Raw genomic sequence first — 27,853 nt, forward strand, 5'->3', positions numbered from 1 at the left:
CTTCTGAACTGGTAGGTCCAGTAATTTCTTTAAGTCCTTGCTGGGAACAAAGGATTGGCAAAAGTTTTTTGGCGGCTGAGGAAGAACTGCAAAAGTAAAGACAAAGCAGACATTAGGAAACAGATAAAGTATACAAGACTTTAAAAGTAAAACAAGTATGAATGCAGGGCTCTTACCATTACCCTCTATAAAGACTGATCGTGGGAGAGGGAAGAGGTGGAGGTCTTTATCTGGGGCGAACTCCCAGTTCCCCGAAGTAATGAAATAATCGTCACCAGCTCCCTTGTTGGAGTCTGGGAGGTCGCCTACAATTTTGAATATTGTGGACCTCGGCTCAAGGTAATAAATGTAGCCTTTTTCTTTCAAGTTAAGGCCACACGTGGTATAGCAATATTGGATGTCGGCAAGGGTGATCCTAGCGTTTTCCTGTTTAGCTAGGGCTATAATACCATTGATCACTCGGTAAGAATTGATGGCCAGTTGCATAGGGTTCAACTTATAGTAATGGAGGACCTCACGAAACAGAATGTTTAGTGGAAGCCGAAGTCCACACTCGATAAAAGGTGACTACAGGGAAAGGCATGGAGTCGGCAGTGGGCATGATGGAGTCATCATCCCCAGCCAACCTCAAATGGACGTCAGTTGGGATCTCAAACTCCTGTCTAAAGTATTCTAGTTTGGAGGAGGTGCTTACCCTATGTTTCCACATACCCATGATATCGGCTTAATCTTAGAAGGTGGGTCTCAGAAGATGTTTTTGAAAGGTTATTGGGACCTTGGCGAACAATAAGGTACGTGCAGGTTTCAGTTTGTTCCTAAGTTATGGGTTCTACAGACAAATCCCGGACCTAAATCTATGGAAACACGGATTGAAAGCAAGAATCTAGAAAAATGCAAAAAAACAAAAAACAAAAACGAAGTTTCAGAAACAAGAACTGAGATGGGCTATCAAGAACATGAAGAATACAAGAGTATATGGCCAAGAACAGTGGCAAAGGTGCGAAAAAATAAACAGTGCGTGTGTGCAAAATGTGGGCAAAGGCAAAATCATGGATGAATGCATTCAGATGTACGATTTATGAATTAAAAAAGCTCGAAACAGTACAGTAATGGCGATAGCAAAAAAAGAAGAAACATCAGGGAATTGAAAACGAAAAGAACAGTAGTTTACCAGAAAAAAGGATTTGCCGATGTCCTACAACGGTTGCAGGAGCAGAAGACCGGTGGAAATCTCGCCGGAAGGGGTGAACGGAAACGGTTGCAGAGCTTTGGAAGCTTGAGCGATGGAGGGTTTTGAAAGCTAGAGAGAGATAGCAGGAGATTCGAATGAAAAAGTGAAGAGATGGAAAAAAGGAAAAACGTTTTTGATTAAATAGAAACGGCGGCAGAAGCAATCAATACGCCTAGAAGAACAAGGGCGTCAGACGGCGCACATGAAGAAAGAGGCGGCTAACAGACGCATCATGTGTACGGACCAGTACGAGGGAAACCCATGCGCGTGAGAAGGTCCTTAAAAATCTTGATTTTTTAGGAAAAGCATGTCGACCTAAAATGAATGATCTCAGCTGTCAAATTTTAAGCCGATTTACTGGAAGAAAATACAGATATAGGTTCCATCACCTCAGAATGCCGAGGTAATAGAACCTAGGGGGCAGTTGTGGGAGTGTATTTTCTGAATACCAACACGTGGCAAGGTGACGCCTACGTGTCAGCCGAGGTGCCACGTGTCCTGGTTGTGACGCTGAGGTTATCTCGGCAAGGCCGAGGTTATCTCTGAAGATATCGGAATCCGAGATAAATGGATAAGGGGCAAGAGTCCTAGAGTAAAGAGGGAGCTTTGCTAAAATAAGGATAAAGCTCTTAGGGAGTTTATCTTTATCTCTTGTGAAATCCAAAATAAGCACTGAATGGGAGTCCATAGAAGTCAGGCTTCTAGTGGGACTAGGTTTATGTTGGCTATAAAAGAGAGGCACCCCCATGGGTCAAAGGTATGCTTTTTAGGCTTAAGCTTGTGAATTTAGCACTTGATTATCTTTGGGAGATATACTGACTTGATCGTCGGAGTGCCCCCGGGTGGTTGAACTACCGCCGGAGACTTCTCTTTCTGTTGCAGGTTAACTAGAGGCCATCTATTCTGTCAATGCTTTTCCAGCTGATTACTAGGCGGGCAGTGTGATCAGAAAATCACTCACACAATATTAAATGCTTAGAATATTGTTTTCAGATGTTTGTGCATGGTGTTCTTGTGCTTGAATGAAAGAAGTTGAGTTTTGATTGCTTCATTGTTAGTATTCTCTCTTTGTTGTAGAAAAGTCACATATCTCTACCTATAGACAGAGTTTGAATATTTCATTAATAACTAAAAATATAGAAAAATGATCTCACTTCTGTAAATTGATTTTGAAACTAGACAAAATTCTCTACAAAAACCCTAAAGAGGCCGAGTTCAGAAAAAATCTAAAAATGCCATTTTGATAGTTATCTTTAAAATAAATCAAATCTGAAAATTTATAAATTTTAGTAGTTTTATACTCTTATTTGTTTGGATGTGCCTCTTATTGTTTGTTCAAACTTTTGTATAACATCCAGGCCCAGCCCTGAGATTTCTGGGGCCCAAAGCCGATAATCAACTCATAAATATCACTAGATCATTTGGGGGCACTTAACATATATATATATTTTTTTCATTCAACAAATTTTTTTTTTTTTTTTTGAAGATAAAGGACAAAAGATTTGTGTCAAAATAAAAAAAAAATACTTAGCATTACATTACAAACTAATAAGTATCACTTGATCCTCGTTTTTCTTGCATTTTTAGAAGCAAATAAATCAATCATACTTGCTCTAAATTCTTGAGAAATTCGTTAGTGCCCTGTTGTGCCGTTTTTCTCAAATTTTTGGAAAAATTGAATTAAGAGTTAGGGTTAGGAATTAGATAAGAAGAGAGAATGAGCCCTTTTAATTTTGAATGAGCCTTATAATTTTTTAATGGGTCAATTTGATTTAAGTTAGTTTGGGCTTTCTTTCATTTTATTTTTTTTTGGACTTAAAATATACCTAATATATTACACTAAACTATAATAAGAGGGGGCCCCTTTTTTGGGTCTATTTTGAGGGGTCCTAAGTCATAGTCTGGTGGGCCTATGCCCAGGGCCGGCCCTAATAACATCTATGTATGTTTTGGTTTTATCTCTTTATATTTTTGTCCTCAAATGCCTATACTTGTATAGTGAATTTTATTTCAATCGTTGCTTTAACCTTAACATAATACACCTAATTCAATGAGAAACTTAATAAGGGTGGTATTGGATTTTCGATCACTAAAGTAAATTTTATGAGATAGTGGCATGTTGATTTCAAGTATTGATTGATGGGATGTATTCCCTATTTGGGGGTTAAGTATTGCGCAAGTGTGTTTTTGAACCCTAACGTGACACATGAGGTGTTCTGGTTGGTTAACAGATTTGGGCAGTATAAGAACAGCAGTGAGGGTCTCATACAGGAAAAGTATCCCTAGAAGCCCGTTCCTTTGGAGCAGACCGTGATGTTACCACTTGGGTATGTAACTTAGGCGCGTAGGCATCATTGATAATTGTATGGTAAGCGACACACTAGTGGTTATGTGATAGATGATGCATTGGTATTTGTTTAACCAAGGAGGAGTTAGAATTACCCGTGGCAGTGTTACTGGTTGGGTAGGAATAACATTCCGCAGGAAATTGCCTATAACTATAACTTGATTGACCGTTATCTTTAAAAACAAAATTTTATTATAAGCTTTGATAATTTTTGTTTCCACTGTATACTATGATCGTTCTATTATTGTGTATTAGATTGGAAAAAAGAACGAGGTGTATGTGTATTTACTAGACATTCCAAACTTATGGAATTTCATGCCAGGTGCTAAAGAATTTTATTTAGAAGATGGTGTCGCAGAAACGTTCGAAGACATATGATTATCTTGGAAGGAACTAGAACTAGTTTTGTTAAGTCTTTTTTTTTTTTTTTTGGGTTGTAATATTAAAACTCTTGTTGTGACTTAAGGCACAACTTTATAATTATTATTTTGCTTATATATCATTTGTGTAACATATCCCATATTTTCAGTCAACTTATGTAAACCTTGTGTTAACATCTTGTCAAAATCTGTCAAAAAATTAGCTTATCTAAGAAGATTGGACTTAGAAGGGGGGCTATTTTGACCCCTCAAATCTTTCTTATAATCTTACTTGGATATTGACCAAAAGACTCATTAGTAATGTTTCCTTGATCTCAATCCCGTATTTATTTATTAACGTATTCCTTAATATTCTCAATTTTTGAGGTGTCACAACACTTTACTTTCTTATGAATAGTTTAAATTTTATTTCATTCGAAGTGCCTTTAGTATAGGTCATTCGCTAGTATGTTGATAAAATAGCTAAAAATCACAATTAAACCAGTGAATTAGTCATATCGAACCCGATTAAGCCTACCCGACCAAGCTAGAAGACTATTCAACTCACATAAAAATTAATTAATTGAAACTTTTAAAATTTAAATTATATTGAACTGAACTATGAACAATACTACAATATTAAATAGGAGTATAAGGTTCACTTTATATAAGTGGAACAACTCACTCAATCATTCTTTTACCGATATGGGATTGTGTAAACTAGAAGCTAATAATTGTTTTGATCAGAAGTTTATTTCAAATCAAACAAATCAAACCAATATATTTTAATAAAACCACGGTTAAACTGGTGAATCAATCAAACCGAAAATAGTTAAGCCTAATCGATTAGGCACCACAAAAAATTAAGGTTTTAAAGACCAAAATTTAGGGACAAAATTATTTTTTAGGGACCAAATAATTTTGTTGCGAAAAGTGTCGTTATTATATTTTAAGTAACAAAAATTGGACATTAATGATGAATTATTACCCTTTTGGGACCAAAAAATCAAGGTTTTAGAGACCAAAATTTAGGGTCAAAATTTTTTTTTAAGGACCAAATAATTTTGTTGCGAAAAGGGTTGTTATTATATTTTAAGTAACAAAAATTGGACATTAGTGATGAATTATTACCCTTTTGGGACCAAATTTTTTGTCTTAAAAAATAAACCATCTTGAGACCAAATTATTTTGTCCCTAAAAGTCTATTTATTAGTGACATTTTCAAAATTTTGTCGCTAAATGCCTTTTTTTTAACTTTTCGGGACGATCTTTTAGTGACTATTCTTATGACGATGGAAATTGGTTTCTAAATGTCTTTTGTAACAAAATTTTCCCTTTTAAAGACTAAAACATTTAGTCTCTAAATTTTTTAAATGTTGTAGTGAGGTCAAAAGGCCAACCAACTTACTCATGAATTAATTAATTAAAATTTAAAATTTTATTTTAAAATTTTAACTATCTTAAGCTGAAGCATGCATAACACTATAATATTAAATGAAAGTATAATGTTTACTTTATATAAGTGAAACAACTTATTTTTTCCTTCCTTTTTTTATGTGAGATTATGTAAAATAAAATGTTAACAATTATTATGGCAGAAAGTTTATTTCGAATTAAGCATTCTCAGTCGTCCAATATTTAATTAAGTCAATTCACACTATTCTAATCAATTGTATCTCTTAGACATTTTTAAAAACATCATGTTTTATTATATAGATTGTTAAATTTAGGCTAAGTTTGGCAAGTTGTTAAAAAGTCAAAATGTCAAAAAGTTACTCAAAAAGTTAAAAAGTTATCACTATTCACCAAAATTCAAAAATTACGACTGCACAAATCTCAATCCTAATTTTTCCCTACACACTAATTTATACAATTTTTTAATACATATTTTTCCATAAAAAGTCCAAAAGTTAACCCAAACAACCACATTTTTTTCCTCAACTTTTTAGTCTAAAAAGTCAAAAAGTACACTTATTTAGAACATCCTAAACAATCCCTTAGTATGATTAGCACAAAACACACACTCTAATAATGTTGTTTATCATGTCAAATTTAACTTGATACTATACATCGTGTATCGTGTTAAATTTGACAAAATAAAAATATTATGTCAAATTGTAGCAAAAAAATAAATGTTTGACTATCACCTTTTTTAAATTTAGGAAAACACTATGATACATACTCCTCAAAAGGTGTGTATCATTTATATATCTTATAACTAAGGAAGAAAATAGTATAATTTCATCTTTTCTTAGTCATAGCTAAAAAAAATATCATAACTAAGGCCTAGTTTGGGAAGACTAAATAAGTGCACTTTTTGACTTTTTTTGTATTATGTGTAGAAAAAGTAGAGAGGAGATGTTGATTGATGTGACCCAAAAAAGATAAAAAGATGAAATAAGTGCACTTTTTTGGCAGTAGCCAAACTAGGCCTAAATACAATATGAGGCATAACTACATAACTCATGAGTTATATCTAAATTAATATCATAACTAAAGAATAAAATTGGTCATAACTAAAGAAAAAAATGACGTAATTAAGGGTGCATATGATGTACCCTTTTCAAGGGTGTGTTTGTTAAAATTTCCCTTAAGTTTATTAAATTACTTCCAAAAAATGTCATATCATGTATTTTTTTTATATAAATTCGAAAAAATTAATAAATTAATATAGCAAAACTATTTTTTCTTAAATACTAACCATCATTAAATTTCAATTCAAAATATAATTTGAATTCATTTCATCATAAAATACTACCACCTAATTTTATTTAGGCAGTGACTTTGGTCCAGTCCAAGATCGAACTAGACCGTGCTGTTGAGCCCGTGGGGCCCACCACGAGTCCCGTTTTGATAATTCGAACTGTTCAATGTGTAGAACTCGTCGAGTACTATATGTCTGTAAAAAACACGTTGATCAGATATTGATAGCTATGTGAACAAAACAGTTTTTTATCTACCGTTAATTGTTTCACCTTCCATTTTTTTATACAAAACTGATTTGATCACATAGCTATTTATATCCGATCAACGTGATTTTTTACAGACATGTAGTACTCGACGAATTCTACATATTAAACGGTTCGGATTATTAAAACGGGCCCAAAAAATGGGCCCCATGGGCTGAACTGGACGGGTCCAGTCTTGATCTCAACTTGAGACAAGCTGGACCCTTTTATTTTATATAAGTTTGAATTAAGTTAATGAGTTGAATTTTTAATATTAATTATGGGATCACAAATATTTCAATTAAATGTTTAATTTTAAGACACTGTTTACATATAATTAGGTGCATGTGATCCTATCGTATGGTTGAACTTGAATCGTGCTTAAATTAATGACGCAAGCATTACTGTTACAAAACTCTCAAAATATAATATTTTGATACTGTAACACACTAAAATATGATATTAACGAAATGGAGATGGTTTTGAAGACTAATGCTCGAGAGAGTCATATGAGAAATGCACCAAATTGATTATAACAAGGATCTCCCTTCTTATCCTTATTATCCTTGCAATTTGGTGAGATATTGCCCAACCCAGAAAGGATCTCCTTAATTATTTTTCATTTTTTTTAATCAGTGAGAACACAATGGTTTGGGCAAGCTTGATATTGTTCATGGGGTTTTTTTTATTTAAAAAAAAAAAAAAAAAGTGTTTGGTATCTGTCAAAAAGAGCACAACAATTTTCAAATTTTAAAATATTTTGAAAATAAATTTTCATTTCCTCTTCCTTCTTTCTCTAGCAGGCCTTCTCCAGCACTTATGGCCACCTTCAACACTCCTCCCTTCGTCCTCTTAGGCAACTCACTTCCTCCTCCGATTACTCATCAAATATATTTATTTATTTTAAAATTCATGTGTATATCAACAAATAATGGGAATGAAAAAACTTATTACTTGTATTTTGTATTAAAAAAAACTAGAAAATATAAAACTAGTGCATTATAGACACTACATAGTTTTCCATGATTTTTTTAAAGTCATAAAAAATATAATTGATGTAACAAAAAGGTACAAATGGTAAAGGAAAAATAAAACCGATGGTCCCTTCTATTTGCTCTGCATCGATTTGGTCTGTGTCGTTTTGTTTGTATCAATTTTGACTTTGAATTTTTCATATTATATCAATTTAGTACAATTGGTAATGGGCTTTCAGAAATGAGATTGAAATCAAGGACTAAAATGGTTTGTTTACTATTCCTAAAGTGACTGAGAGATTAGTGTCAAATTTAAAATAGTCTATTCCCTTTTGAATTGACCATTGTACCCTTGATTTTTGTCAAAATTCTTAACAAATATTGTCAATTGTATTGAATTGGGATAACATGAAAAAATCGAAAGCCAAAATTAATGCAATTAGATTTACAAGGATCAAATTGACACAAGAGACAAATTACAAAATATAATTTACCTAACAATAAATTGCAAAATACATCAATTATTTAAGTGCAATAAGCAAAACAATCTCATCACAATTAAATTGGTAACAAAAGAAAAAATTACTAATCATTGATAAGTACCAAAATCGAAACTAAGATGAAAGCAATCAGAGAGTAATATGACATTTTTTGGAAGTAGTATAATAAATTTAACTAAAAAGATAAAATTTATAATTGTTCTCCTATACAATAATAAAATTACTTAAATTATTAATTGAAACATATGTTTCATATCATTAAAAACTATTAATTGACTTGATGATTTATTAATACAAAGAGCAATTTGTTATGAAATTAGAAATCTCAGGGAGTGGAATGTAATTTTTAAAACTACAGAGGCGATTTATATTTTAATCAAATCTCAGATAGTGTATTTGTAATTTACCCTTAAAAATTCTACTCATTAACTTAATTCAAACTTATATTAAATAAAACTAGGTGGTAGTATTTTATGATGAAATGCCTTCAAATTATATTTTGAATTAAAATTTAATGATGGTTAGTATTTTTAAAAAAAATAGTTTTGCTACATTAATTTATTACTTTTTTCGAATTTATATAAAAAAATACATGATATGACATTTTTTGGAAGTAGTATAATAAATTTAAGGGAAATTCTAACAAACACACACTTGAAAAGGGTACATCACACACCTCTCTAATTATGTCATTTACTTCTTTAATTATGATTAATTTTATTGTTTAGTTATGACATTATTTTAGTTATAACTCATGGGTTATTTAGTCATGTCTCATGTTGTATTTAATTATGATATATTTTTTTTTAATTATGACTAAGAAAGTATAAAATTATGCCATTTTTTTTTTAGTTATAGGATATATATGATACACACCTTTTGAGGGGTATGTATCATAGTGTTTCCCTAAATTAAAAAAAGACGATAGTCAAACATTCATTTTTTTTGGGCTAAACTTTGACATAATATTCTTATTTTGTTAAATTTAACACGATACACGATGAATAGTGCCGTGTTAAATTTGGCACGATAAATAACATTGTTGGAGTGTGTGTTTTGTGCTAATCATACTAAATTTAGAAATCTATATAATAAAACATGATGTTTTTAAAAATGTCTAAGAGATACAATTGATTAGAATAGTGTGGATTGACTAAATTAAATATTGAACAACTGAGATTGGTTGGTTCGAAATAAATTTCCTGTCCAAATAATTGTTAACAATTTATTTTACAAAATCTCACATCAAGAAAAGAATGAAAAAGTGAGTTGTTTCACTTGCATAAAGTGAACGTTATAATTTCATTTAATATTTGTTTCAGTTTAAGACAGTTTAAATTTTAAAATAAAATTTAAAATTTTAATTACTCATTTGATTGATTCAATAGTTTAACTGTGATTTTATTAAAATATATTGGTTAAATTTGTTTTATTTGAAATAAACTTCTGATCAAAACAATTATTAGCTTCTAGTTTACACAATTCCATATTAGTAAAAGAATGATTGAGTGAGTTGCTTTACTTATATAAAGTGAACCTTATACTCTTATTTAATATTGTAGTACTGTTCATAGTTCAGTTCAATACAATTTAAATTTTAAAAGTTTCGATTAATTAATTTTTGTGTGAGGTGATTAGTCTTCTAACCTGGGCGGGTAGCCTTAATCGGTTTCGATATGACTGATTCACTGGTTTAATTGCAATTTTTAGCTATTTTATCAACATACTAGCAAATGACCCACACCTAAAGGCACTCCGAATGAAATAAAATTTTAAACTATTCATAAGAAAGAAAAATGTTGTGATGCCCCAAAAATCAAGAATATTAAGGAATATATTAATAAATAAATACGGTGTTGAGATCAAAGAAATGTCACTAATGAGTCTTTTGGTTAATAATCAAGTAAGATCTTAGGAAAGATCAGAGAAGTCAAAATAGCCTTCATTCTAAGTCCAATTTTCTTAGATAAGCTAACTTTTTGACAGATCTTGACAAGGTATTAACATAAAGTTTACATTAGTTGATTGAAAATATGGAATATGTTATACAAATGATATATATAGATATACAAGCAAAATGATAATTACAAAGTCGTGCCTTAAGTCACAACAAGAGTTTTAATATTACAACCCCCCCCTCTAAAAAAAATAAATAAAATAAAATAAAGGATTACAATAACAAAACTAGTTCTAGTCCCTTCTAGGATAGTCATACGTCTGCAAACGTTTCTACAACACCATCTTCCAAATAAAATTCTTCAACACCTGGCATAAAACTTCATGAGTTTGGAATCACTACTAGAAAAGGAAGTATTGGCCACGGAACCTTTTGTGACGGTTTGAAAACCGTCGCAAAAAATCATTTTTTGCCACGGCAAACGAAGCCGTCGTCAAATTAATTTTTTTGCGATGAAAAATCTAAAACCGTGGCAAAAAATGGTATTATATGCGACGGTTTGTTACCCGTCAATTTTTTTTTTTTTTTTTTTTTTTATACGATCGTTTTAATTTTTTTGTGACGCCTTTTATTCATCCATCGCAAAATGTTGGGCTCGTTTGGTTTGATTTTCTGAAAAAATTTTGGGAAATTTTCTCTACAAATAAGTTTTCAAAAATAATCAAACCAAACAAATTTTCTCAAAAAAATTTCTCAAAACTTGTAAACCAAACAAGTTTTCAAAACAAATCTCTCTCTCACACATATCAAATCAATCACTTTTTCCAAAACTCTATCTCAAAATAATTTTCCAAAACATCTTTTAAAAAAAACCAAACCAAACATGTTTTCGTACTTTTTATCTCTAAAACACATCTCTCAAACACAAACCAAACATACCCGTTATTTTTTTGCCCTCCCTCTTTTCCCGCTCTTCCCTACACCCTCTTCCCTACACTTTCAGTTCTCAAATCAAAAAAGGAAAAGACAAAACCATTCATCTTCTCTTAGTCATCATTGTCTCTCTCTCTTGCTCCCAGTCGTCTCTCTCTCTCTCTCTCTCTCTCTCTCTCGCAACCCCAACACCTCCAGCGTGGGAAGAGTTCCAGGTAACCCTCCTCTCATCTCCTCCTCTTTTCTCTCACACTCACTCACACAAACCCTAACAATCTCTCTCTCTCTCTCTCTCGCGTTACCCTCACGGACTGCTTGTAGCAGCAACGACGGTGATTGCCCACTCCGAACATGGCCCACATATGTTTTATAGTTCTCTGTTATCCATGACAAAAACTCATCCCTACAATCCTCTCTCTCTCTCTCTCTCCGTCTACGTCTCTGTCTGTCTCTGTTCGTCTTTCTCTTTCTAGGGTTTCTCTTCCCTCTGTTACTGCCTAAATTATTTATCTCTCTGTCTAGGGTTTCACAACTTCAAGGTAAACCATGGCGATTACTTCAGGTATGTTTTCCCCAATTTTTTCTTTTTTCCTTTTGAGATATACATATAAGTTGATTCTTACCTTTCAAATTGATTGATTTCTTTGGTATTTATGATTACATGAACTTTCGATTTCATCATTTAATCTATTGGAATTGTTCAATTCTGCAATTTTTTTGGTTCCTTCTCTTGATTAGCTATGTATATTTTTGGGTATTTGTTTTGACCAACCTGTGATCTGATTAGTTTCTCAAAAGTCAGCTTCTTCTGCTCATTCAAATTAGTTTTCCTCTACTCTTCTCTGCCAGTGTTGGTGGTTGAAACATTTTTTTTTCTTTTCTTTTTAGGTAAAAATTTAAGGATCTCTTTAATTGAATAATTGAATGCGGTGTATGGAAATATTGTGTAATGCATGCTTAAATGTTGGAAATTGGATTACTACTGCTTGGAAGCTTAGAATCACCATGGGATTTGCTCCTTCTTGTAATTCCCCCTTTTAGAATTAGAATTTGGAGCTATATTATAAAAACTGAGGCTTATAATTGTGGGGATTTCAAAGATGCCTTAAAAAGGGCCTATATACTACAAACTTCAAAAGGCTCAAAAGAAAGAGCATCATTACAAGAAATAACACATTCGACGACTAATTTTGCCAACTAAACTAAATTTAGTCGCCAAAGGTATATGCATTAGCTACCAAAAATTTGTTTGTCGCCAATGGTACACATTAGCTACTAAACAATATTTGGTCGCCAAAGGTAGATTCATTAGCTACTAAATTTATTTGGTCAGCAAAAGTCCACTATTTAGCTACTAAGAATACATTTAGTCGGTATTGTCTTCACTTTTGGCGACTAATTACGTGTTAATCGTTAAAAATATCATTTTGGCCGACTAAAAATGAAGTTGGTCGCTAATTGCACAATGTTTAGATATTATAAATTTATTTTATTGGTGTTTATTTCATATTTGGCTACTAATTGTGTGTTAGTCGTGTGAAATCAACTTTTGGGCGACTAAATGTTATTTTGGTCGCTAAATCTGCAATCTTTACCGACTATAATTTAGTAGCCAAACGTGATGAAAATTTGTGGAGGGAATATTAAAATTTCCATAAAAACATTAGCAACGAAAATGGACTTTTGGTCGGGAAAAAATGGGTGTCGTTTTATTCTTATTGCAATACAATACAAGTGCATTACCCTCCCTCTCTCACTCTCGCATCTGTCACTGCTCTGTCTCCATCGCCATCACCGCAGGGGTTGCTCGATCATCACTTTGTCTCCCTCCAAAGTATGTCCTCTATTTCGCCTTGTTAGGTTTTTATTCTTGGCAATCTCGGTTGACAAAACTCCTTTTAGTTGTACTTTCTTTTTCACTTTTTATTTCAGTGAGACTATGAGTTTTTAGATGTGAATCCAACCCGAATTATGCCTTGCATAGAAGTTTGTGATGTTAATACTTTCAAGATTGCCACTTCGCTGATTATGACGGGGATCGAGCTGCTCGATCAGCTCGCGGGGCTTCAAAGGGCAGCGCCCCTTAGCGGGTTCGGGGTAGCGCCCCCGAAGAAAAATGCAAAATTACATTTGAAGTTGCATGTCCGCCCTTGCTCGCTTAAGCAAAGGAGTTCTCGCTCGAGCGAAAGCTGCGTCTGGCAAAAAACCTGAGAAGGATGAATGTACGCTCGAGCAAAGGTTGTGTGGCTCGAGCGAAGCCACTTGTGGAAAAACACGCAAGATTAGTTCCTCGCTCGAGCGAGAGAGTCTTCGCTCGAGCGAGCTTCGCAGTCCCAGATTTCTATACGTATTTGTTTTAGTCCAAAACTAGGATTACTCCTCCAGATCTTCTTCTTGGATATTAAGGTTTATATCTGGGAATATTTTGGTAGTTTTCTTTGATGTTTTGATTGAGTTTCAACTTATGGTTTAAAGAGTATACATCAAAGGATTATTTGTTTGTTCTACACAAAAGAGAGAGTAGTTCTTCGGTGGATTTTGAAGAATTCGAGCCTGAAGCTTTGGTAGATTCTAGAGTGGCTCATCGTTAAGACAATTCCGAGGTGAAGACGGGGTTGGAAGAGGCTCATAGGGGTTGGTTCAATTCGGGCGTGGATTCGCTAGGTAATTGAGAGTATATCTGTGTAATTCCTTTATATCTTCTTAGTGGATTGTTTTGTGGCTGTTACCCATGGTTTTCTTTTATCACAATTAGAGGTGTCCAAATGTGGTTTTTTCACGTAAAATTGTTGTGTCGATTTGTCTTGATTGTTTGATTGGGATTGTTATATACTGCTTAAAGTTGACACATAATCACAAATCAACATCTAAGGGATTTCTAGATTTTTCACGCCTCTCTCTCTCTCTCTATCTCTTTTTATCTTCCTCTTCATTTCTGTCTCCTTCTCACAAAGGCCTTTCGATTTCCCTCTTTCTTTCTCTCACTGTTTACACACACATACAAACATACATGCATATATATACACACACACACACAAATCATATATACACAACCTTGATCCCATATGTAATCGATTATACACTGGTACACTCACGCATTTGTGATTGCGTCTCACTCACGCCTCTACCCTCTTCTCTATAGCTTTGTCTCTATCGCCATCACCGCAAGGGTTGCTAGATCATCGTTTTGTCTCGCTTCCAAGTATGTCCTCTATTTCGCATCTCTCTCTCCCTCTCTCTGTATCTCCCTCTCGATTTCTGTCTCCTTCTCACTGTCTCCTTGTCGATTTCCCTCTTTCTTTCTCTCTGTCTCTGTTTACACACATACACATACGTACATATATATATATACACACACATAAATCATATAGGAAGTGTTGAAAAGTAGGGCATTGTTATTGAAATGTGATTGAAATTAAAAATTAGGGCAATGATTGGGGTGAGATGTTATTGAAATTAGAAAACAATGTTATTGAATTTGGGTGTACAAATTACAGAAATGCTGAAGTTAGGGCAATCATTTACCATATGCTGTAAATTATAAATAAATAAAAAAGCAGTTTAATTTGCCTAGAATTGTGGGCATATCATTTACAATATGATGTAAAAGAAAATCTAAAATATGTAACCATGCTGGGTGGGTGCTACCACTATTTTGTTAGATTATTAGTTTTGTTACAGTTAGAATGTATTAGAGGATTCCTCTCTGCTCTTGTGCCTTCTACATGGCTTGCTAATAATATTATTGAATTGCTTTAATGATGAGAAGTGTAAAGTTTTCCAATCAGCTAGGCCTTTGATAGCTTTTTATCCATTTTTTTAATAGATTAATGATTTTCTATGTATGATTAAACTTATATTTTAGCAGTTTATGTTCTACCTTTTTGAAGTCAACAAAGTTCCTCTTCAGTGAGCCTTATGTTAGAATAAGACAAATAGGTTACTGTTTCCCTGGCTTGTTCTTGATACATTTGTTCTCACAAATCCGTTCAAATTTCAATGAAATTATTTTGACTACCGGTTGCTCCTGTGCAGCCCACATTCTCTATTATTTGTACCCTTTTCTTAATACAACAAGCAAATCAAGGCCATTTGAATACTTAAGGCTTACTTCATTGGGCGTCATTGGTGCTTTGGTGAAGGTGCTTCTTCCTACTGACATATATTTGGCTGTGTGTTGTCATGACTATTCCTATTCTTTTTTGTATAATAGTGTGAAACATTATATTTGGAGGTGGATATGTCTTACTTAACACTGCTATTCATTCATCTATTTTTTTTATGCTATGTGGATGTATATTATTAATCAACTAGATAACTGATTTTTTGTTATTTCTTCCTTGGTTGTTCTCTTTTTTCCTTGAGTTGTTGGCTCGAACCTTTTGATAATGATCATGGGTGATGTCATTATGGTGTTGGTTTGGAATGTGCATGTAGTTGTATTGTTGTCGGTTGGTTTGGAATTTGAATGTAGTTGTACTACTAGCGCTTGTCTTAATAATGCATGGATTTTGAGGACTGATGAGTTCATTACATCTCCACCTCTATGTTGTTATAATATTATTCTCTAACAATAATATTGTTAACCTTACAAGATTGTCTAGTGTTGCAGCCCTACATACATGTACAATACTAATGATGAATTTTTTTTTTTTACCAACCCAATGTGTAGTCAATACTAATGATTAATCTTTCTTTTTTTTTTTTTTTTTTTTTTTGCAGATGGTTTTGGACATACAAATGTGGATATGACTTTTTTTGACACGTACGGAAGGGCATTGTTTTTATACCTCTGTTCGTATGTATAGTGGTTCGTACAAATTATTTTTTTTGCGTGGTAAATATCTAAAATATGCCATGGTAGAAATTAGCATTGGACGTGGTACAAATTAGTTTTTGGGGCAGTACAGATTAACTTTTTGGTGTGGTACAGATTTCCTCTATTATGTATAGAATTAAATAATTGAGGTTGGATTATATTTGGTTCGTATGGAATTTGTATTACATATGTCGAACGAAATGGAATAGAATGGAATTGGATGTCGAATTGAATGGAATGGAATTGGATGTCGAATGGAATTTTTTGCGTGCACGTTGTCGAATGGTTAATAATATATATTCAGTATTGATGGATTATATTGTTTATACATTGTATAGGTTGTACTAATAATGGATACAGGCGGTTCAAAAATTAAAAAAAAAATAATTAATATAGTATTTGGCTACTAAATATTTTGGTAGCAAAAAACGTAAACAAATGTTTTGGCTACTAATAATGTAGTAGCAAAATGAACAAAATACTTTTTGCGACCAAACAATTAGTAGCTAAAACAAATCAGAATGAGGGAAAGAAACTATTGCCGACTAACTATTTTAGTCACAAAAAAGTTGGCATCCTTTGGCGACTAAATTCCACGGTCGGTAAATAGTTCAATTAGCGACTAAATACGGTCGGTATGTATTCAATTGGCGACTAAAACTTTAGTCTCTAAATAGTTCAAATTAGTTTTTGTTAGAACTTTCGGCGACTAATATTTTGGTCGCCAAAATATCACTTTTGCCGACTAACCAAAGTTTAGTAGCCAAACGTTGACGTTCGGCGACCAATAATTTAGTAGCCAAACATTAACTATTGCCGACTAACCAAAATTTAGTAGCCAAAAATTCACTTTTCGGCGACTACTGCCTTAGTCGCCAAAAGGTAACATTGCCAACTCAACAAAAAATAGTAGCCAAATGTTTCACTTTCGGAGACCAAACACATGTTTAGTCGCTAAAACTATCGCCAACAGGGTTTAGGCGACGAACTTGGTGACAAAAAATTTTAGTCACTAAATGGTATCAGCGACTAAAAATGGGACGTTTGGCAACTAATATTTTGGTCACCAAAACTGTCATTTCCTGTAGTGCATTGACCCACAACTTTAAGCCATCACTCTCTCCATAAAGCAGAGCTAGCAACCATGTCAGAATTACAGGTAGTAACTTAACCATGCCCATCACTTCCATCCTTGGTCATTTGCTTAAGGACAAAGGTTCTGTTGTACAATTTTTTTTAAATTACAAGTAGTATTTTTCTCACTTGATTAGATAATTTAGATTTACCAGCAGTATTTCAAGAGGTTGAATTGGATTTTTTAGAATATAAAAAAGAAAGAGTATATATTGAGCAACTGTAAATTGGCCAAATTAGTAATGAAACGCCATAAAACAGACAAAGGACGAAAGACTCATTCCTCTAAGTACATCTTAAGTCAAATAGTATAGCTTGTAGAATTATAGTTTTTGTTAAAGTACAGGGCGATATTACAAATGCTTGAACAGTTGAAGTGGTGTGAACATCTTTTTCCATTCAAGTTCTTTGGGTTTTTTTTTTTATTATAAATTTTTAATTAATTAATTTTTTATTATAGAACAATGCAGTCTGAAGGAATGGCATTTATGCTTGTTCCAAGCTATAAATTTAAGCTAAATTTGGTATTTGAGTATTGTTCTTCATCAGTATAAATTTAGAACTTTTCAGTGGGTTATGGTTGGTGCACTACTACTCAACTTGTGTTATTGTTAATAAATCTTCATCCTTGAACACTAATGATGATGCCTTTTAGATTGGGAATACATCATTCAGGTTGAATGAGCTGGAAGTACTGAGAGTGTTATATAGAGTTTGGCTTGACATTGTTGGGAAAAGACATCATGGCCAATGAAATAATGGAAGATATGGTCCTGGATGTTAATATGGGGAAAATATAAACTTTTCTGATTGACCATGACCAATTGTGTAGATTTTGTATGTTTGAGCTGGATTATCAATGCTATTTCATAGTTTTCCCATTCAATTGTTTGTTGTTGGGTTGATCAGTTGGTATTTTGGCCATGATATCACTACTATGGCTCCAATGCTTTGATAATAATTTCTTGATAGAACTCCCACTACGGTTCATGGTTGCCATGACCCTACTAAATGGTGTTACATTGACTTTATCATATGTCAACATGCTTGTGTTTTTACTCCATGAATGATAGGTTTCCCCCACAACCCCTTTTTTCCCAACCCTTTATTGTTGTAAACTGAGATTGGTCCTTACATATGAATGTTACATATATTCAAGTCAATTGATATCTCAGAAAAAAGATCACTTTGTGGCCTTTGTTTTTTTTTTCTTCCCCCCTTTTGATTTTTTTAGTAGTAAATGTTCGGTATATAGCCATCCAATAGTTTTATTCTTCTTCTCTTTTTTTTTTTCCAGGTCATTAGACATTTTGATGGATGCAAAGCTAACTTGGTTGTCTGTGATGGTGCTCCTGATGGTTAGGCAAACAAATATGATTTCAACTTCATGTTTTGTTAAGTGCGTTCCCTTGTTAACTTGGATTTATATATTTTCTGAGTTGGCTCTTTCCATGTTCATTTGCAGTCATCGGACTCCATGACATGGATGAATTTGTACAGTCACAACTCATTTTGGCTATGAGTGTTTAGAGTCCTTTCTAAACTACTTAATGCTTCTCTAGAATAATTTTTACTATGGTTAGTTTTGGGTGGATATTACCTCCTAAAGTAGTATCAAGATGTAACATAGATGCATTTGATTGAGTTCCCATATGGAAATTAATTTACAGTTTGTGTGAAAATGAAGAATAATGACAGTCATGAGTCTTATAGTATTCACCCAAAAAAAGTCTTATAGATTTTATACTATTTCTGCGATGAAATTTCATTGTGGACTGCCAACAGTGCATAGCCTCCAATCACTTCATTGCTGCATCTGTATGTCCATGTTCCCTGGCAAAATGAACAAACTGATTTAAATTTGGTAGCACTTGGGCAAAGACCTTTGGCAGTTAGGGCTATTAAGGATATAAATAGTTAAGGCACCCCTTGTTCTGCCAACTTAAGCTTTTAGACGAGTTGGTGGTCAACAATTTAACAAAATCAAGAGGCGAAATATGGAAGAAATATCATAAATAAATCTCCCTCTTAGCTTGGTGTGGATTTTGCTTTCTAAGTTTCCAAGTTGCCTATGTCCTGTTTGAATTGGGAAAGCAAGGATTTCTGTTATGTTCTCTTTTGTTTCTCCTATATTTTGTTTTGATCAGCACTTTTGTTTCTTTTACATTTTCTTTTACTTTTTTCTCCTATACGGGTCTTCTTTGTTTGACTGACTTGTTGCTTGTTGCGAAAATACAAAGGATCATAAAGGAAACTACAATTTTTATGACAAATGTGTTCATTCCATACACCCTTATCTTGTCATTATTATAAATAGGGGTTTGTGAATGCCTACTGTATGATTAACAAGAAAGTTCTAGATTTGATTAAGAGTATCTAGAAATTTGTGAATCTTGTTCAAGTTTTTTGTTAGGGTTTAACAATAGTTACTCACATACTTAAGAAAGGTGGAAAGTTTATCGCAAAGATATTCCAGGGAAAAGATACAAGCCTCCTTTACTTTCAGGTAAGTTAAATACTTACTGAAGCTCTCCATTTTTTTGGAATTAATTTCATCAAGCTTAATGTAGTTTTTGTTACAAGATTTGAAGTTTTCTTCACATTCCTTTTGTCCATATGTCAATTAGCATTTTCTTCAGCATGGATTCCTAGCCTTGGTAGGTAGTGATGGATAAATGTTCTTTGAATAAAGAAGAAAATGAGCAAGAAAACCGAACTTATTTTATTACAATCAAGTGGTGCATGTTGGAGACTTTTCGGCATTTGAGCATTAGTACCAAAACTATAGTATATATTTTTCCTACTGTCTTTCCCCATAATCTATGTTGTGAGTACACATGGTGAGCCAAAACTCTTATTTTGAGTTAACTATACAAGTTCATCAACACTATATTACTTCAGGGAATAAACTTTTGCAACTTTATAATGTCATTGGTCTTCTACAGAGGATGGAAGGGGAGACTAAAAACAACTGGTTTTCTATAAAGAATTGGTGTGTTGGAGCCAGAAGCCTCTGCTATGTGTGTGTTTTGTCATGAAGGGCTTGAATCTGTATTTCATTTCCTTATATGGTACCCGTTTGCTTGGAGAATTTGGTGTGATCTGATGCAGTGGTGGGGATTGACTTGGGTAATTCCACAAACAGTGGAAGGGATTCTTAATTAGTGGAGGGGCTTCAAGTGGAGAAATAATCTGACTATGATCTGGCGAATTATACCATTTGCGGTTTTGTGGTCGTTATGGAAATTTAGGAATGAGAAAGTTTTCAGTGAAAGTCAAATGCACTTGGAGGAGCTGTGTGAATTAATCAAGACAAGGATTGCATTGTGGGCCAAATTTTACACTCAGGATTGCTGTTACTTAGTACAGTAGATTATCTGCAACATTCAGGAGATTCAGCTTGGAAATGGTTAGTATATGGTGGAGGGGCTGGTTTTAGGTTCTGTGTTGGCTTGGAGTGAGAGGATGTTTGGCATAAGCTGCAGTTGTGTGAAATGTGCTCTGCTGGTGGTCACTAATCTGGATCAAATCTGCTGGCTGGTATCAGAGGTTCAATCCTTGCTTGATGATCTGGTTGGTTTGATGGTCTGTTCTGTATGCTGCCTGCCTGCTCTGTTTAGAAGGTCTGCTGGCTGTTTTCACTAGCTGAGCTAGACCTGATATGTTGATTAGCTGTGTTTAGATGGTGCCTTGAAGCTAGTATGTGTTGCAGTTGCATTTTTGTGACTTGCTGGTGCCTTTTAGGACTGTTAAGAGAGCCTTGTCTGTTTGTTCACTTTCTGATGCCTTGAAGCAAGGGTGTGTGGCAGCTGCAGTTTTGCGCAATGAGCTCTGCTGGTGGTCTTATTGGTGAAGTATGAATAAAGGAAGTCTGCTATTATGCTGTGTGTAGCCAGGTTTCAATCAAGAAAGTTTGCTGCTGTTATGTTGCTGGTATGTTGCTTCTATGCTGCTGCTGGTCTGGCTGTAGGGGTTGGTTGAATGTGTATCAGGATTCCCAAATGGATGAAGTGTATCAGGATCCCCTAATACTACTCTGTCCTTTGCTTTTTCTTTTTTCTATTCTCTTTTGTTTCCTCTATTGGTTTCTCACCAATTTAGGGTCTTGTGCTTTTTACTCTTCTCTTTTTGTTGATGTAAGTTTTGTATGTTATACTTTCTTCATCAATAAAGTTGTCTTTTGTTGATCAAAAAAAAAAAAAAATAATGTCATTGGTCTTTGTGCTGACTTTTAAAAAAAAATCTCCATGTAGAATGGTTTTTATTTTCTAGCTGAGGCTTATATGCAACTAGCCAATGTGATAGGTTGAGTGATTCCTACATAGACCCACTATTTGGAGAGTTGGGCACCACGACTTCTTTAATTCTAAAATGCTATGTTTTCCCTTACTTTAATAGTTACAGTGTTTGCAGGCCTTTGGTGATGACATAATTGGTTTTGTCTAGTTGGTAAAAAATAACTAATTACCAATCCTTATTTTTTGTTTGGCATTTTCTGTCTTAGGTTATAAATGTTTTTTCTGCATCACAAGCTTGTCTCTATTGAGTTGAGTTGTTAATGCCAATGAAAACAATTTACTTGTATTTTTTAAATGATCGTACTAAACATTATGGAACTGTTGGAAATAAATTTAGCTTTCAGGGTTATTTTGTTGATAATTTATTAAATGATTTCTTGCATCATGTTTAGGCCATTTCTAGTTCATGGAATCAATAGTTTTATTATTTCTTTTGCAGCTAAAACTATTTTTCACGGATGTGACTTTTGCAAAACCAAAAAGTAGTCGTAATTCAAGCATAGGTGAGTAGCTAGTGTTCTTTGTTTCCAACTTTCTGTTATTTTTATATTCTGGATAATCTAGTTCAGAAATTCTCTCAATTTAGAAATTGTCAGTTGTATTTCCATCTTAACCTAGCTTTGAGGTGGGGGGAGGGGGAGGGGGAGGAGGGGAAATCTTAGTGTGTAATTTGGCTCATAAGAAACTAAATACGCTCTCTCTCTCTCTCTCTCTCTCTCAGTCTGTTTGTAATTTGTTATGTCAATTCCTTGAACATGGTCTTAAAGTTCATTAAGAATGTACATGATGAGGCGTGTGGTTGTCTAACATGGTGAGACAATTTTTAACCTGGTTCTTATTAAGAATGTGCATGCCATCATTTTGGATTATATTGGTGGCTGTATATATTAAAACATTAAAATTTTAGTTTCTTTTATAATACATGCTCTTTGCTTGGTACTTTATAAACCCTATTTGCTTGGTACTTATTATGTTGGATCTTATTATATACTTATTTGGCCATGTGAGATATCTTTGCATATCGATATTGGAGTTTATAATCTTATTTATTTATTTATTTGTAGAAATAAATATCAAATGTTTTATATTTTCTGTAAGCTTGAAATTAATTATGTTGTAAATGATTTTTTTTTTTTTTTTTTTTTTTTTTTTTTTTTTTTTTTTTTTTGCGGATGCAATCCTTTTGAGTACGTGATGATATCTTCGCATATCGATTTTGGAGCTTACTATTGATATCAAAACAATCTACAATATATATGTTTTTTTATTTGTATTGTCGATACTAAAAATTTGAGTTCTTGAATATAAATTTTTTTTAGTATTGTTGGAGGTTGTTTTATATATTTTTGTAAAGAATATTTGGTTGACAATTGTTATAGGGTACATATTTATTATTCTTGGTATATGATTTTGTGAATGTGAATGTGAATACGGATGCGGATGTGGATGGGGATGCGAATGGGGGTATGGATGTGGATGTGGATGTATTGTATTTTAGAAACTATTAATAATTTGTACAAGGAATAAATTAATAAAATATGATTTTATGAAAAAAATTTTATTGCATTTTATAAATTGTCGTTAATGTAATCATCATTTCCTTATATTTTATTAGCAACAGGTTAACCTGTCGCATATACATAATAATTCCAATCTTTGGCGATGGTTTAAACCGTCGCAAATACGGTATTAATTTAATTTTACTTTTTGTGGTGACGTTTTAGACCGTCGTTAATCATATTTTTTGCAACGTCAAACATCGTCGCAAAAAAGGTTTTTGGCGACGGTAATCAACTTCGTCACTAAAAATGAAGTTTTTCCCTCCTTTTTTGTGTCAGGTTAAACCGTCGCAAAAACTATTGATTAGCCGTCGCTACAAGAAAGCAACGGTTTGTAACCATCGCAAATACTTTTTGTCACGCCTCCTTCTGCCACCTCCCATTTCCCGTCCCTACTTCGTCGCAAAAAGTCTTTTGTGACGATATGCGAACCTTTTGCGATGTTTATGATCGTTGCAAAAGCTCTAATTTTTAGTAGTGAATGTCCAGTAAATGCACATACACCTCATTCTATTTTTCCAATGCAATACACAATAATAGAACGATCATAATATACAACGGAAACAAAAATTATCAGAGCTTATAATAAAAATTTCAGTTCTTAAAGATAACGGTCAATCAAATTAGTTATAGGCAATTTCCTGCAGAATGTTGTTCCTACCCAACCACTAACACTGGCTACGGGCAATTCTGACTTCCCCTTAGTTAAACAAATACCAATGCATCATTTATTGCATAACCACTAGTGCGTCGCTTACCATACAATTATCAATGATACCCACGCACCTAGGTTATATACCCAAGTGGTGACATCATGGTCTGCCCCAAGGGAATAGGATTCTAGGGATACTCTTCTTGTGTGAAACGCTCACTGCTACCCTTATACCGCCCAAATCCGTTAAGTAGCCAAAATACCTCCTGTGTCACATTAGGGTTCGAAAACACACTTGCACAATACTTAACCCCCGAATAGGAAATACATCCCATCAATCAATACTTGAAATCAACATGCCATTATCTTACAAAATTTACCTTATTGATTGAAAATCCAATACCACCCTTATTAAGTTTCCCATTGAATTAGGTGTGTTATGTTAAGGTTAGAACAACGATCGAAATAACATTTACTATACAAATATAGGCATTTTAGGACAAAAATATAAAGAGATATAGTCAAAACATACATAGATGTTATACAAAAGTTTGAACAAACAATAAGAGGCACATCCAAACAAATAAAAGTATGAAACTGCTAAAATTTAAAAATTTTCATATTTGATTTATTTTAAAGAAAACTATCAAAATAGCATTTTTAGATTTTTCCTGAACTCGACCTCTTTAGGGTTTGTAGAGAATTTTGTCTACTTTCAAAATCAATTACAGAAGTGAGATAATTTTTCTAGATTTTTAGTTATCAATGAAATATTCCAACTCTGTCTAGATTCGTCGACTGCCACGGAAATCGGTTTATTTCAAACCACTCATTCATTTTCAATAAAACTAATTTTTCTTAAAAGTTAGCGCTTTAAGGAGGGTTTTGATGTAAAATTGAGCCCAAGAATATTCTTATTCATTTTTCTAGAATTTTTTAAAGTGGGCTGAAAATACTGGTCATTTGTGGAGAAAACTAGAAATAGAAAGAGTTGTAAGAAAAGGAGGCTATCATGGAAAATTTTACACTTCTTTTATGATGAAAACATTGCCAAATAATATATTAATAACTCAAATTTTTAGTTTGAACATGTACCTTTAAAAATAATGTAAGATATAGGTAGAGATATGTGACTTTTCTTCAACAAAGAGAGAATACTAACAATGAAGCAATCAAAACTCAACTTCTTTCATTCAAGCACAAGAACACCATGCATAAACATCTGAAAATAATATTCTAAGCATTTAATATTATGTATTTAGTAGGGAAAAGAGAATGATAGGTTGTATTGTGACTTACTTATTTGCCTAAGATTGGTGTTGTGCAATCACATTTCTCTTATTTAGTTGGAATGCAATGGAATGAGGGTGATTAGGAAGGTTAAGTGTGATTTACTTAAGTTTACTTAGTTGGTTTGGAACTAAATTGAAAGGTTAAGATAAATATCCCTGATTTATGATCCTTAGTCAAAATTCTTCCATTTTTTCATGAAGCTTGTTGTAAAAGTACAATACAATATATTTTCTTGGGGTGGCCGGCCATATGGGTCATTGACTATTGTTTTGAATAATCTTTTCTTGGTACAATTATATATATATATATATATGTTATACCCACAGTGGTATGTGTGTGTAAAATAAATAAACAATAAAATAAAATAATTTAGAAAATAATTATATAAATTATTTTCCGAATTAAACGCTTACAGAAATTAATGTCGAGACTTGTGTTGGACACAATTTCCTTAAAGTAGATTTCCCCATCGCTCCGGTGCTTCGAGTTTTAATCGGTGTGTACTTCCCAGGTTGCAACGACTAACACTTGATTTTACAGCACTATAAAATCAAGTCTAGCGAACCAAAACTCTGTTGTAACTCTCTGTTTTTCTTCCTAAAAATTAAATGCAAAACAGATGCAGAAACACAGAGAAGACCAGAGAAAGAATGATGAAATTATGATGAAAAATATGATGAAATGAACTGCTGGAAGCAGGCTTTATATAGGAAAAGAAATGCCTTTTCATGACAAGTACCTAACAAGAAAAACCTGTTCAGAACAGGAACAGATCTGTTCAAAATAGAAACAGATCTATTCGGGTGGAAATTGCACCTGTTCGGGTGGACCTTTTGAATATGTTCAGGTATGGACCTTATGAACCTGTTAGGGATCTATTTGGGTGAAGGAAAAATTCTGGACCAATTTATTTTGAATTTTGAAACCAAAATGTAAATAAATAAATAAAAGATTCAAATGTTTTTGGCCCAAAAAGATAAGTATTGGATCGGACAAGCCCAACCCAACCTCACACCTCACACCACGCGCCCACGCCCAAACCTAGGCCTAGCCCGCTCGACTTACCGGATAGACAGCGGCGACGGCGCGCGCGTGTGGTTTTTGTTTTGGGTCCAATGGGTCTAGCCTACTTCACCCATAACCTCACCCTTCCACAAACTTGGGTACCCCTTGGGGCCCATTCCAAGTATCCCAAGCTAAGGTATATAAACACATTCAAATCCATAAGACTTTCTAATGTAGGACAAGCACATTTCACAAATGTGTAGGAAACCAACCTAAATCCAATTTCATGAACCCGAAAATGCGCGTTGAATTCTCATTCATCCTAAAAGCTTCTACGGTTTCATCTTTACTTCTCAATAAGTAAACATAGCAATATCGAGTGCAATCATCAATAAAAGTAATAGAGTACTTCCTACCTCCTCTGGTTTGAACAAATTTTAAATCATAGATATCTGTGTGAATTAAACTTAGAGGTTTAGTACTTCTTTCAACTTTATTAAATGATGCCTTAGTGAGTTTTGCTTCAACACAAATCTCACATTTATGATTAGGATCAAATTCTAAGTTTGGTAAACATTCTAAAGCAACATGTTTACACAAAGAATTAAAATTAACATGTTCTAATCTACCATGCCATAAAAAAGAAGACTTAACAATATAAACAAAAGATATGTTCTTATTATTAAAAGTCAAATTAGGTACAACAATTATTACATTGAGCTTAAAAAGACCGTCACTCATATAATCTCGCCCCACATACATTCCACTCTTGGAGAGTACAACCTTGTCAGATTTAAAGACTAATTTAAACTAATTCTTAATCAACAATGACCCAAAAATCAAATTCTTGCGAATCTCTGGCACATACAGTACATGGTTAAGATAAAGTTCTTTCCCCGAGGTGATTTTTAGCACAATCTTTCATTGTCCTTCTACAATTGAAGTGGAGGAGTTTCTCATAAAAAGTTGTTCCCCACTTTTTACCACTTTGTAGGTTTTGAATATCTTCTTATCTGCACAGATGTGGCAGGTTGCCCTAGTATCCACCCACCATTCCTTGGGATTGCCCACCAAATTTGCTTCAGAGACTACTGCAGCAAGATTGACGTATGCCACTTCATCAGAAATATAAAAATCCTCGGCTATGTTGGCTTATGTTGGCTTTTTGCTCGAACTCTCTCCGTCCTTGCGAATGTGACAATGCTTAGCGCAATACCCATCTTTGCCGCACACAAAACACTTGCCTTGAACCTCTTGTTGAACCCGTTGTGGATCCCTTTATTGATCTTACTAGTGGATTCTTGTTTGAGACCATTGCCATCATACTTCCGCTTCTTGTTGTTGAACTTTGACCCTTGTTCATGTTCCATAACATTTGCTTTAGCCTGCATGACATGGTTTCATGACTTCTTGTCGGAACCACGGTTGTCCTCCTTAATTCGGAGTCACACAATCAGTTCCTCCAATTTCATCTCCTTGCACTTATGCTTTAGATAATTCTTGAATTCTTTCCTGGATGGTGGAAATTTTTTAATGATTGTCGCTACTTGGAAAGATTCACTGAGAATCATCCCTTCCGCATGTATGCCATGGAGAATTAATTGGAGATCTTGAACCTGGCTAATAACTGTCTTGGAAACCATAATTTTAAAATCCAGAAAACGGCCGACAACAAATTTCTTTGTACTAGCGTCCTCTGTTTTATACTTATGATCTAGAGATTCCCACAATCATTTAGCAGTGCTATTAACACTATCTATATTATACAGTGTATTGTCCAACCCATTGAGGATATAATTCCGACACAAAAAAATCTCCACGTCTCCATGCATCGACTGCGGCAACCACTTGTCGGTTAGTTTCTCCCTCGTTTAGTTCCGGTGCCTTTTCATGAGTGAAGCGAG

At 33.7% G+C, this 27,853-nt stretch overlaps 1 long non-coding RNA gene across 1 annotated transcript; it reads left to right on the top strand.

Annotated features, from left to right (window-relative positions):
- The first annotated feature begins 11,208 nt into the window (after window positions 1-11,208).
- LOC114257088 (uncharacterized) lies at window positions 11,209-21,432 on the top strand. The gene is made up of 5 exons (XR_014340718.1): window positions 11,209-11,404; window positions 11,712-11,751; window positions 15,912-15,999; window positions 18,440-19,648; window positions 20,088-21,432. It is a non-coding gene; the product is annotated as an uncharacterized LOC114257088 (long non-coding RNA).
- The last annotated feature ends 6,421 nt before the right edge of the window (window positions 21,433-27,853 follow it).

This window comes from Camellia sinensis, chromosome 9 (assembly GCF_055761805.1).
Source record: "Camellia sinensis isolate YWXY chromosome 9, ASM5576180v1, whole genome shotgun sequence".
In the NCBI taxonomy this organism is placed as follows: domain Eukaryota; kingdom Viridiplantae; phylum Streptophyta; class Magnoliopsida; order Ericales; family Theaceae; genus Camellia; species Camellia sinensis.